Genomic DNA, 14498 nt, shown 5'->3' on the forward strand with positions numbered 1-14498 from the left:
ACTCATTTAGAAGGTTATTAATTTCACATACTTTAGGTATCTGTCTTAGGTAGGGATGAATAACTTTCTCATGATGTCCAAATCTCGCCATCAATGATAATGATAAAGAAAGGCTAGTATAAAATGGATTAGGCAGCTGATTTTTAGATAGTTAAAGTAAGGTATGAAAAATATGGTCTCAGTTTATTGGCATAATAAATATGCTGATCTCTAACTAAGGGGTGGTCATTATAGCCTCTTTTAAAAACTCATTGAGACTTGCCCAAGCACAGTTGCAGTTAGTTGTGCTTTTATACAGATTAAACATATTTCTGTGGTACGGTGAATATCTGTGTGGGTCAGAATATAAAAGCTTTCTTCATTTTGTCAAATTCCACTCTTGTAAAAATCTCCTAGAGTTATCTGCAAGTGAAAAGAACTGTTCCCTGACAACTTGCAATAACAACTGATATGAAGAAAGCAGCTGCACTTGAAAGCAGCACAAATTTGATTTATATAAGCTTTTATTTCTTACATCTCTGCATTGTCTTGAAAATAAATAGCAACTTAGTCCAAATTTGTGATATACATTAAGTTGTTCACCTACTGAGATTTCTACAAGTGTTTACAGATTGTTTTTTTTTGGTTTTGTTGTCATTTCTCTCTTTCTTTTGTAGTAACACTACAGGCCATTGGTTTAACTCCACTTTTGTACTCTAACACAAATGACATGATAATTTTATAGCATATGTCATTTATCCTCACTTTTCTGAGCTAATTACAGCAGAGAGGTCAGAATTAGTAAAGGTATTTGAGCAAGTAACAATATATTTGGCATTTGATAGGATCACCAAAAGCCTCAATGTTCCTAATTGCTATTGAATGCATTGCTTTACTTGCTATAAAATGGTAAAGATTCTTTAATAATACAAGCAAGGAGCTTATTTTTCCTATAACTTCTCAACAGATGAATTATGACAAGGCCAATCAATCATCTGTGTTTGTATTCGGGGGAGCTAAGTGTCTAAAGTGAACATGAAAATTCCTTATGGTGCCTATTTGCATTTCTAGATTTCTAAATATTTTTACAATTCTGGTCCACAATGTCAGAATTGTTTATAAAATGTAGCTCTATTTTGAGGAAGATTCATGCCTTTCTCATAGAACCTCATTTTAAAGTACCGTTACTCTTCTAGCTTGGTACCGTGTAATACATTGCATTGTTATCTATCTTGTGTTTATAAGAAACAGGAATTTTTCTCTGTAACTAGATACAGTGGAATGTGTTTTCAGACCTTTGCATAAATTTTTTTAGAAGTGCAAACTAAATTTCATTTATGTAATTTTCAGTAATAGATTTGAATGGCTGTGTCATAGTACTTCTCTTAGGATATTACAAATATCAAGACCAATAGCTCACTGCTCATATCAAGAAATATGTATCATTTAGTGAGTGTTACAAGCATTGTAAGTAATTATTTACATAACTGACATAGTTCTGGATTAATGTTTTAGGTAATGGAAGTTTCATCCAGTAATAGATCTCCCTGAGATTCCCCCCCCCAGTTTTTTAACAGAAAATCAGTGAGTTTAAAAAAAAAAAAGAAAAGAAAACTCCATGGAAGTTTCAGTGATCCTGATTTTTGTGTACATATTCTATTGAAAAAACTAGATAAATTATTTAATTTAGGTTGAGAACTTGACATCTTTCAGTTTCTCAAATCACATTGAAATACTTCTGTTTGGGTCGGTTCTTCACAATGTGCCCACAATGCTGGTAAATATCTCCTCTATAAATAATGGTAAATATCTCTTCTATATATAATGGACATTTCTTGTAAGCAAGTTGAAGACTAAGGATGGAATAGTCTTGAACCATGGTTATCATAAAACAGTATTGTGTAAGATGCAGGAGTATGTCCAATGAAACCAAACCAAGGCATTTACGTTTGGTTCAATAAAGAGAAGACTGGCATTTTGATTAATGAATATTGAAATGTTTCTATCAATCAAAAATGTTCTTCCCAATGTGTTTTGTTCCATGAATAATTCCAGTGTTTCCTGAAGCTTTCACTTCAGGATATAATTAGAAGAAAATAATAATACCTTATTTTATATGTGGGGAAGCATTAACTACAAGTTAAAAGGCAGAGCACTGAATGTTGAGGTTGATTAACTGAAGGATAAGTACCACTGTACCAAGACCTGTGCAGTTCAACCCATCCAGAACTGATCTGGAAGGAGTGCAGGATAATGAGACCACAAAGCTCACAGATTTCCTCAGAGCAGTTACGTCTGTGGGCAGATGCTTCCCATGTCTGTACAGATGGAAGATGGCATGCAAGTGTGACCATGCCAGGTAACTCAGGAGCAATAGCTGCAGTAGTCGGTGCAGTTCAGAACAATCAAGACTTGTTAGCAGCTTCTTAAATTTGTGACTAAGCTCTAGCAGTTCAGAAGGATCTCATAGTGCCAACAATGGAGTAATCTCATCTAAGCATTCCAAAAATTACGCCAAGTCTCAGTCCTCCCAGCTCCCTCTGTAATCAGTGAAAAGAGAGAAGCTTCTCTGAAAGAGAGTTATCCCATCCAAAAATAAGCGTCAAGAAAGGTGAGGAGGATTGCTGTGGGCAGTGCCTATCTTTTTTCTTTGATTTTGGAGGAAAAAGTACTAGCTAAGACTCCTATTTCTTAGATATTTGCTATTTTGAGGGTAATGATCTAGCCTATTTATTTACTTTCTATGGACATATTTGCATCTAGGCTTTCTTTATGCTCAAAAAAGAGAAAAATATCATGATTCATTTGGCTTATTTTGAATGTCTACCTTTGAATAAGATAAATCATCTGAAATACTTACTTATCTGACCTACATAAAAAGAAAACCTAAATGACCTGTTCATACAGAGTCTTTACACTGTAAACGTCAAGTGGTGAAATGAAATGTCTTAATTGTGACTGGTCAATAAAATAGGAGATTAAATTCAGTGTTAATAATGCAAAGCATTATTAGTACTCTCAACTATATTTACCTAGTGATGGCCTTTAAATAAGCTATTACAAAAAAGGAGGGAAATTCTGGCACCACTACTAGTAATTTAATTATCTGAACATGTCAGTTCAATTTTCTATGACAGGCAAAAAAGGAATAATGTGTTGAGGGTTATGGTGATAAGAAATGAGAACAGAATAAAAACATGTTAATGTCTGTATAAATATATGATCTTCTCATGTCTTAATCTTGCATGTAGTCTTATCCCCCCAGGTCAGTAGAGACACATTAGAAGTAGAACACACTGGAAGACAAAACCAAAGTTTCCCTTTAGTGTGGACTAGCTTCTGCATGAGGACAGATGAAATCTTTCCTCTTCAGCATTAAAGAAGAGTAACTTGGATGTGATAAAATTTTAGATATCCATGATAAGGTTGTATAAGGAGTGATTATACATTATTTCTCAGAGTCCAAAAATTTGAAGGCTGTCATGGAAATGCTCAGGCGTCGATTTTAAAACAAACCACAGTACTTTTTTCCACAGCATGAATAACTTTCAGTACTGTGAGATGAGGAGGCCAAAAGTATGAAAAGATTCAAATAAATTTATACAAATTACTGGAAGGTAAATGCTTCAGTACCTTTAAACCCACCTGTTTAGATGTAATCTCCGTGTGCCCAGTTTTTGTGTTCTGCCTTAATGTTTGCTACTGCTGCTGCTGACTGGATGCTGGGATAGGCTGACTTTTGGGCTGACTCCATAATTTTGACATTGTTACTGATTTTTCTTGTAAACGGAAATTGCAGATTTCAACTAGGTCTATCGAGCAGTTGTTCTAAATCACTGACAATCTAAGTATTTTTATTTAATGGGAACACATGCCAGGAAATGCAGGGGTTTGCACTGCTTTGTAGATTTTGGTAATGAGTTTATCATGCTCCATGCACTAATGATCATCACTGGTAGAACTGATAACAAATGGCCAAAGAGGAGTGAGAATTCCTGAGGAAGTTGCTGAGAACGTGTTGTTGCTTCTGGTACAGGAAGGAATTCTAGTCACTAACAATTGTAACCTCTTTTTTTTTTTTTTTTTTTTTACAACCAGCGAACAATTAAAAAATAGTGGGCGTATTGTACTAGCTCAGGGGACTAATCTTCCTGAATGTGCAAAATGTGTACTAAAAGCTTCATGTTGTTAAGAGCTACAAGATATTTTCCATGTACCTGGGAGAGAATGAGCTTAAAAGTGGGCTGCAAGCCCCCACGTGGGCCTCGCCATGGCATCCGAGAACGGCACGTTGCATGTAGGAAAGTGGTGAATACTCAGGGGTGGTTTTATGCTGACCCAGTAATAACAGCTTCAGTAAACCCCACATTCTTACTGAAGTTAGGACATATACTGGAACCGCCGCACAAGCTTTCTCTGCTGGATGCTGTTTGATCACCTCTAACACTTGGCACCTTCCTCACAGTGCTTACTCATGCAAAACCATTGGGATGTGGCTAATTCTGATCCATTCATTGAGAAACCTTCTTTGTATTTCAGCTTCCTACCAACCAGTCACACTGTCTGGTTTCATTGCCATATTTTTCTTACTCAATGCAATAACTTTATTGCATAAAACCATCATTACTACAACCTATTATAGCAAAGAACATCTTGAATGAGAAAATTCCTTAGGTCAAATTCCTTTGTAGAAAAGCAGTGTATTGTGTTTTCAAGCTACCTGGAGAAAATAAATAGAGCCTCATCTGAAACACAGACTCATTGTGTTACTCACAAATTTGCTGAACAATAGAATCAAACCACCAGTGTTTGCACTCTTTTATCGACTTAGGGATGCTTTATCACTTACTGACAGCAGATCACAAATGTAATTCTCCAGTCAGCATTGGTCATTTGGGTATCTTTTCAATTTTTTCTCTGAAGTGTTTATGTAAGAATAAAGAAAACAATGGCTTCATCTGTGGGGAAAAAAAGGGAGAGTGATTTTGGCAAGTCAAGAGGAGGCTTTGTACTTCATTAAGGTACACTTATAAACCTAGGAAAATACACATAGACACTTTTTTTCTTATTGTGATCCCACAACTCTAATAACAATCCTTCTGTAGTCTTTAGTGCTCCAGAAATGTGTACAGCCCTGTTTCAAAATTATTTGTGCTGTTTCCATTTCTGGGTTTGGGAGTTTTGGCTGTTTGAGGGGTTTTTTATTTTTTTTTACACCCCCCCCCCCCCAACCCCAATGCCTTTTTATTAAATGGAATAAATCACATTTTGATTCCTTATCAGTCTAGGACTTCTCACACCAAATAAGTCTGCCCTTAGTTGTTAGTAATTTACCTAGTTCTCTGAAATCTTCTATCAATTAACAATTTTTTACTAAGAGGAATTATGATTAAAACTATATTGTTCTGTGCCCTTGAGCACTTATTCTTCATTCCTGTGGTACCATTTTACTGAATTAGGGAAATTAAATTTCCTTCATCTTTCATTCTAATCCATCCTTGAAATAAACACACACAAGCATCAAATCATGTTAATAGTTGTCCAGTATACCTATTCCATCTAAAAAAATATCCTTCCCATAATAAATGAAGCTGAGTTGCACTTGGTATATTATAGTGGAGAGAAGTTTTGACTTGTTTGAACTTCATGTGGGAGGAAAGCCTGATAAGACAGGCTAAAGGACCAGTGGCTACAGTCCCTCTCTGGCTATGCCGAGTATCTAGCTTCAGCATTTACGGAACTAGTATACCTTCCTGAATGAATAACTGTCTGCTCTGAGGAATCTGATTTTTAAGTGCTCTGAGGATGTTGGATGAACTATACGTTATCATTATTATGCCCCATACTATGCTCAAATATATCCGTTTGTCAACTTGGTTTTACTTCTGTAATTATTTGTCTGGTTGCAAGTGATATTCCAAGAATCTTCCTACTTTAGTCCATTGGCAAACTATTTTTATCATTTATCATTTATCATTATCATTTATCACAGTTCTGTCTTTACTTATCTCCATAGGATACATACTGTTATATACGTACGTCATATATTTACAGTACAATATAATAATATGGGCTGTAATAAAGCTCAGAAGCTGTCCTTGCCAAAGAGTCAGAAAGACTAAAGCCACATCCAGCGTCACCTCAGCATGCTACGGGCTACTCCGCCCTAGCTCTGACCATAAATGCACTAACTTATAGGGCAAACAGCTGTGTTCATCCTTGTTTCACACAGGAGAAAGTAGCGTCAGGTTTGCTGCAGGGTAAGAGAGTGTATATATGCAATTACTACAGGTCACACTCTACTTGGCTTCAAGATCAGTTGTTTGCCCCTAGCCACACAAGTCCTGCTCTACCGAGTTTTTGTAGAACAGGAGGGACACATGACAAATGGAAAGCAGAAGCCTGTGGGAACTCATTTATCAAAGAGCTTCCAGGTATATATAATTTGTTGGGCATATGTTTTAAGCATTGTTTTACTATGGCCAGAACAAGGTGCCACAAATAGAAGAAAGTGTAAATTAACTCCTGAACTTTGGTGTGTCTAGCCATGATGTCATCTGCCTTTCAGACATGCTTTGCTAGTCCATTTTCATCTGGATTATTTCATATTGCTGCAAGGACAGTATAAGCACTCTTAATTAACCATACACCTAATTATGATAAACAATCTTTAATAATCTCAAACATATTAAAATTATAAAATATTAGTGCAATTAAAACATTGAAAACCAAGCTCTGGGAAGACTACCTTTACTTGAGAAGACAAGCTTTTATTGAGATGGGTAACAGAACATAATCATCATTGTAGTAATCTATATCAAGCCATTTTTTTTTCTGTATCCTTTTCTATATCCTTTCTGTATCCTTTTCTGTATCGTTTACTGTGAAATAGCCCTGATTCTGACATGTTACTTGACTTTTAAACTCTTTCAGTCACGTAGGACATCATTGAGAAAGAAAGTGATGCTCTCTGGGCACATGAATTGCAGGTGGAACAATGGGTCCTCCACCCTCAATCTACTTTCCTTAACTAACACCTTTTCCTGTCTCAGAGCCAATCTCTGATCTGGAGTTCCCCTAAAATGCACCTACTCTTCTCATGCTATTTGGCTCGTGAAGAAAGACTTTCTGTGAAATGACCAGTTGGCTTGTCCAATGGTGAAAGTAATTCCAACTTCACATAAAAGATCCAGTCACATGGGGCATACTCAGTTCTTGATGGAAATACATTTTTCTATGAGCCAGTTTTCCGGGAAAACTTTTTCAGAGGTAGTTTCCCCCCTAGTTGAGAACATCTGGGAGACCAACAGCAAGGAGAAATTACGTGTGTGAGCAGTTTTCACTCAGTGTTTACAGTTATGTAATATAAATACATGTCATCGTGTATTTTACAGCTTTTGGTGTTTGAAAAAGATAGGGAAGTAGCTATTTGTAAGGGGAAACAACTGTCAATTACATTACAATGCTAAAAACCAAGCAGCTTGACCTAACTGAAAAATCTGTATTTGAGAGTCTCAGACCTCTCCAAGACCCATTTGTGATTTTACAACATGGAGGAAGCATGAGATTAGATTTACCGAGAACAGTGGGAGGAGAGCAAATAGGAGAGTTTGTGTGAGATCCAGTCCTTGGTAGGGAAGAATCGAGTCCTTGTTTGTTTGGGTAAGTGCACTTCTGTGCCTCCTGCTTGACAGGTTGCATACAATTCGTAATCTTCAGGTTCTTCCTTGTCTTTGAGGCTCTGTTGTGTGAATTGAACAGAGGTCCTTCTAGCTGGAATGTTCACTGGGCAAGAATTGCTTACTACATTAATAGAGATATTAATAAATGTAAAACTTTAACGAAGCACAGATTGTAGCTTCAGCTGCTAAGAAGCAATAAAGAAGGGAGTTTGCTTGAAAGAAGTTAATGTTTTTCCTTCAAAGAAAGACAAGAAGACAGGGATGATGTAAGACAGCCTTAGCAATATTTGAAGGAGGATGTGAGACCGAGATTTGAAGCTATGAGATTTATATATGCAGTGGGATATATTAATGTATGAAATGTCACCTTATAGCACTTGAGAAAGAGGGGACCCAGGGACAAAAGAATAAAGCTAGAGGTGATGGTAGAATGGATTCTGAAGACAAGATACAGGAAAGGAGAGTAGGGTCTGACACAACACAAATATGTAAGCATCTGTCAAACAAGATCTGAAGATAAGGAAGCTATACAGCCTGCTAGATAAGGAATGTGACCCAGGTGGAAACATGACCACAAAGGCAAAGAAGAGGAAGAGTTGAGGTAGGTTTGAAGAAGTTTACTGCACTGAAGAACAAGGAACAAAGGCTAGTGGTAAAGGAAACCAAAAAAATGAAACCAAACTCAGCAAAAAAGGAAAGAATCAGGAAGACAAAGAGGTTGTTATACTGATTCTGTTTGACATCTTGCTAGGTAAAGGACTGATATATTGGGAAATAATGAAGAAAAAAAAAAAGAAAAAAGAAAAAGGAAAAAACCTGAGATTTGCACAAATAATGGAGAGAGACGTGTGACTTTTGTCTCTGTTAAGAAAATTCAGGAAGACTGTCATCAGCACAGACAAATGGACTATATACTGAGTGATAGCAAATTTGATGTGGATATGAAACTGCAAAATTTCTTATGGCAACAGGGGAAAAAAATCCAGATTGTTCCCCTGATACATGAAATCCCTTCTAGAACAGATCAGGATAAATCGTAAAGCTGACGAACATGCCTGAAGAGAAGGAAGCTTATTAGCTCATCCTTTGGAGAATTTTCTGATCTCTAAAGAAAGAATGTAAAGGAATAAAAGAAGTGTGGTGAACAACAAATAGCTCTAGTACTAGTGGTCTGAGTCTTGGTGTTGGAAAATACAGAAATAATGTCAGACCCGGACCTTGAGTCACGGAAATTAAACAACAAGCAACTTCTGTATCATATCAATAAAGATAGCAGGAAAAGATGTGAAGTTTCTGTGTAGAGTGGATGTGTCTGATATTAGGAATAATGTAAAGAATGCTCCACATCTAAATTAATATTCTGCCTTACATGCCAGTAGGAAGAACAACATGGTTCAAAGTCAGGATGGAGAATTGGAATCCATGCATAGCAATTGAATTAATTTTGTGGGAGGTAGAACTGAACCTGAAAAAGTGATGGCTACACAACCTGAAGGAAAAAATAAACCAGGTATCTTTTTGCCCAGATCTCATTCCTAAACTCATACAAGACTTTCTGAACTCTCTCTTGCTTTGTCAGGTTTTATGAGTGGACTTGATCCTAAAAGCTTACATGCTTTATCATACTATACCACTTGCCCCGTTAAAACACACAGTAACCTTGCATCTCTGGTGCGGTACGTCTGGAGAAGTGGATGCTCTCCATCTCCAAATACTGAAATAACTGGCATCTAAAATCACAGATGCAATGACAGTGACGCTTAGTACCTTTTCACAATAGAGGTCACCATATAACTGTGCAATAGCAAACAATGCTTACATGTAAGGAAGATGGAAAAGCAGACCAAGCAACTTAGCCTTTATCTCAGCAGGTTAGCAAAATTCTGCAAAGAGAGTAACTAACTATGGAAATAAATGGAAAATGGCAGGGAATGCAGTCTGATTTTACAGAAGGTAAGTTATACAAGACTGAACTAATATTCTACTTTGATAAAAGGGCTACTTTTTTAAAGTGGGAAATGAAATAGATAAATTCTATCTGAACTTCAGTAAAACATTCAATTATAGGACCAAATGGAGAACTGTTAGTTAAACCGAAAAAAAATCAGAATAAAATTAGTTAATGGAGAGGTAATAAGAGGTTTTTGTATTTGATATCCTGCTAAATGAGAAGTCATTTGTTAATGTGAAAATAAGAGATCTTTTAAGAATTGTAAAGATGATAAAGGAAAGGGACTTAGAAAAGAGATGTCAGTGTGGGAGGGTTACTGACACAGGGCCTCAGTGATCAGTCTGGGATTAAACTTGTTTTTTATTCCCTACAGTAATGTTGGAAAAAGGGAGTGGTGTGCTAATGAAATGTATTCATGACTCAAAAGTTGAAAGGCACTGTCAATACAGAGAACAAATCGTGTTGTACAAAGAGAGCTGGCTCAGCTTCATGATGAGGGTAATAAAAAAAGAATTTCGTTTAGCTACAGAAACTACAAGGTCATGCAAACAGAGACTACTCACTACTGTACTGTGGGGGTTCATAAGTTGTCCATGTCAGGATGAGGACTTGTGAAGAGCAGTGGAGCACACAGTGACTTTGAGCCAGCATTATAAAATAGCATTGGATCTACTCATAGGGTGTATCAGCATAAATAATTTTAGGAGGTGAAGAAATATTGCTTGTGCAAGGCACTGATGTGTCCTTATTGAAATACCATGTCAAATTGGGTTCACCCATTAAAACTGGGAGAAGTCTAGAGAAAGGGAAGACTAGGGGAATGAGGAATCTGTCTTGTAAAAGAACAACAAAAAGTTTTATCTTTTCTAGCCTAAAAAACAAATTGTGAGAGGGGACATAACTATTTTCTAAAAAATGGGAGGGTAGCAGCTGTAAGTAAACAAGAAGGACGGGAAGAGTTATTTAATTCAAAGAACAATATTAGTACAAAATGAATCTATCAGTAAGCTTAGCCTGTGACTCAATTAACCTAGTCAAAGTGTGACTGGATTTCAGGTTCCTAAGCTATCACTGAGAAAAGTATGGAAAGCCAAGAAAGCAACTAAGAAATGTGGTTTTCCATGAAAGAGAGTAACTGGGACAGCTGGATTTTACCTGCCAGATGCAGAGAACATCATCTTCCTCTCTTCCCCCTCTCCACAACTCTGCTTTATCCCAGTATGGGATATGGCTGTAGTCCACATCATGGCTAAGCACAGAGTATTGTTCTGAGAAGTATCTGAGATATGTGGATTTAATTGCCCATTGGTTCCATGAGACTGTCCGTATAGGATCGAAGGAAAGGTCCATCTAGGCTATTAGCCTGTCTTTGATAGTGGGAAGCTGTGGCTGCTGAAAGAAACTGCATAAGAAAGGGGGTGACTATAGAGCAATTATTCCGCTGGTATATTCTCCATGTTTCCGATAGCCAGTAATTCAGAGACTTCCTAAGCTGGCAGTTGTATCCGGACCACTGAGTTCATTAGCCCTTGATGAACCTTTCCTCCATGAATTTTTCTAAAACCTTTTTGAACCCTTTAATTCTTTTGGCCTTCACTACATCCTGTGGCAATGAGTTCCCCAATGTAGTTATGCGCTTTGTGAAAGAGTTTTTCCTTTTGCTTGCTTGAACCGGTTGCCCAATAAGTCTGCAGAGTGTTGCCTAGTTCATGTTATGAAAAGCAGTGAGTAAATGTTCCTTAATCACCTCCTTACCATTGAGAAGTTTTTGAACTTCTGTTGCAGTCCATCAGTTATGTCCTTTTGTAGTGAAATGGTCTTAATCTGTGTAGTCTCCTCTTATAGGAAAGCTGCTCCGTACCTTGACAGTGGTTTCTTCTGACCATCTGAACTTCCTTTGATTCTACTATATCTAAATGCTCAAATTCTGTTACTGTTAAGCTAAAATATATAACAAAGTGGCTATTTGAAACCAAGCGTTCATGCATTGCTTTTAATTGACTTGTCCAGTTGAGGAGTCTTTTTCCAAGGCTGGCTATAGAGTGTTGTCATGTCTATAGCAATCTTATTTGTCAACTTGTAATCTAAAAAAATTATACCCAGCCTGTCTGCAGTGCTGGTGTGTTTGTGAGTATGATTTATTTGTCCAGTCCCTGGTATACAGCAATTAGATGACCATGCCCAAGTCATGGCAGGCTCCCTTTACTTTATGGTCATCAGATGGAGAAAAGGCATTTTCCAGTGGAGTTTCTTCCTCTAGTCTGCAAATTTTCTAAGCAAGGTCACATAAATTACCTTCAGGACATACCAGTTTCTCTCCATGTACAAAAAAAGTAAAGGAGCCCAGAGTGATTAGCTGATGTTTATGTGTCCATCTTTAGATATAAAAAAATTAGTGATATGAAGCCCATCCCTAGGTGACTGATTAGCTATGTCATCTTCTCAATCTTGCTTTTCCCCTTTCCTTCAGGAAATCAAAGCATTTCAGAAATGAACTCTCTTGATTTTAGGAGCATAAAGTTTATTTATTAAAAGATGTGAAAGGATAAGTGTGATTCTACTACAAAAAAGAGCAATAACACCACCACTGTCATATTTTTGCCAAATTTGAGCCAGTGTACTGTCATATTGTATACTATTTAGCTATTTGCTAAATGTAAGGTCAACATGGTTAAGCAGACCCGGGTTTAGTATCTTGGCTTAAAGTGTTGCGCTCAGGAAGACATATTGCATTCAATAAGAAAGATAATTTATTTTAAAAAATGAAATAGTTGGTTGAATGTGCCAATAGATTAATCACTTTTCACATCAGATCTATCCGTCTGAAATATAAATACTTCCTATAGTATGATAGCACCCTGTAGCAGCAGAGCTGATGAATTCAATGTACGTGATTACCTCAGTACATGTACATTTTAAGAACTTTGTGAAATTAGCAGGTTCATGAAAAAAGTGATAAATAAAGAATGAAACCACTTCCTTGCTTTCACTGGTTTGAATCCTTTTTTTTTTTTTTTTTTTTTTTTCCAGAGGGGCTCTTCCCTTCTTTTTTGATCATTCATTTGAAAGCTTTGCAGTGTGCCAGTATAAAAAAAAAAAATATTATGGAACATTTACACAATAAGCCAGTCACCCATCCTGTCATTTTCCACATCCCCATTGTAATTATTTGAAATCCTTATGCCTGAAGACGAGTTTTTCTCCCTCCCAACCCAAATTCTATTTTCGGAGTAGACTTGTAATTGTGTGTTTGTTAATATAGCTGTCTGTTGCCATGAACAAAGTGAGGTCACCAATTTTCTATTACAGCTTTGCCACAGAGTTAAGGACTGTAAAACAGCTAGCGCTTACTTGAATGCACCACTTTTTGTTTTATATTGTTTTATTTTGTTCTGCAATCAATCCAAACAATATCTAGGGTAAATAGCTGACATGAACTAACTCATGTTTTGATAGTCTGGAGCTATTCCTAGTGTTACGGTTTGTATGTGACTTTTGTATTTAATATTCAAAGCTCAGATGTTCTCCTTTTAAGACTTGGCAAGAATTTTCCTGGAAGTATATTGAGAATTAATATGTATGAAGCATTTTTAAAATGCCTTATTTATCTAACTCAGTGTTATTTGCTAAGAAAAAGTTCATCTGATTATAGATTATGTTATATTGTAGCATCCAGTGCTCAAAATACTTATATTTTGGATTTGTATTTATGCACTTTTAAAACTTCAGCAGAGTCCATACAGATAACTGTAATTTATTTTATCAACGCACCATCAGTGCTAAGGTTTATACTGCTGTTACACTTTCGTCTAACTCTGGTATTTTTGTCCATCTGTCTTAAACTCTTAGAATATTTTTTTTATAATTTGTATATCCCAGAACGGATGAATGAATTGAAAACATGAGGCAGATTCCTCATAAGAACTGACATGGCTACCTAGAAGTCAGCAAGTTATGTCAGTATGGCTGTGACGATTCAGAGCAGTCAAAGGTTGGACTCGGAACATCTGTACATCTTCAGTACTTTTCATCCTTAATAAACACATTATTTAGAACTTGAAACTAACAGTTTCAACAAGGCTGAAGATTAAGACAGAATCACCAACAAGAGCTTGGAGAGAAAATGAGATTTATAATATGTAACGATATTTTTTGAAAAGGCTATTTCAGGCGTTCCTGCCCTAAAACCAGCAGCATTAGAAAACATGAAAAAAATATGTATAATTCACACCAGATGTATTTTGTTGATTTGTATCATGATGAGATTTTTCCAATTGCTATAAAGTGGAGATTTGCTCTGAAGCCACCTTACACATCTTTTGGTTTTACCACATAATGACACTCATTTTATGCAATAATAATGTGAGAAAAAAATGTTTGGTTGCATGCTGAACGAAAAGACAGGTAAGCCCCAGGATATAAGTACTTCACCCTGATCACCATGTTATGGGGAAAAAAAAAAAGAAAAAAAAGAAAAAAAGAAAAGATTTGAAATATTTTTTAAAAGAACAGTATAAAATGAATGAACTATGCGGAGATGAGTTTTGCCATGTTATTTAGGTTTTGTAAGCATATAAAAATACATCTGCATTTCGTCAAGATATCAGAAAAGCTGGACTAAGCAATTCCAGCACTGCTGGATGGAGAATTCAGCAATTCCAGGGTCCCAGGGAAAAAACTGAAACACAGAAAAAGTTGAAACTATGACTTTACGTGCATTTGGAAGTATGCTAATCTGAGTGTGTTTGTTGTTTCCCTCTTGCCTCAACAGGGTGCTTCTGCCTTAGCAGAAGCCACAGCTTCACTTGCTCCACAGAGAATTCAAACTCACTCTCTCCTCCCTGGTTTCGGTACGGCCGTAAGGCACGTTACGTTGCACGCAGTAC

At 36.5% G+C, this 14498-nt stretch overlaps 1 protein-coding gene across 8 annotated transcripts in view; it reads left to right on the top strand.

Annotated features, from left to right (window-relative positions):
* Positions 1-14498, top strand: part of MINDY4 (MINDY lysine 48 deubiquitinase 4) — an 82894-nt gene that overhangs the window by 38685 nt on the left and 29711 nt on the right. The window lies entirely within an intron of this gene.

Source organism: Grus americana, chromosome 2 (assembly GCF_028858705.1).
Source record: "Grus americana isolate bGruAme1 chromosome 2, bGruAme1.mat, whole genome shotgun sequence".
NCBI lineage: Eukaryota > Metazoa > Chordata > Aves > Gruiformes > Gruidae > Grus > Grus americana.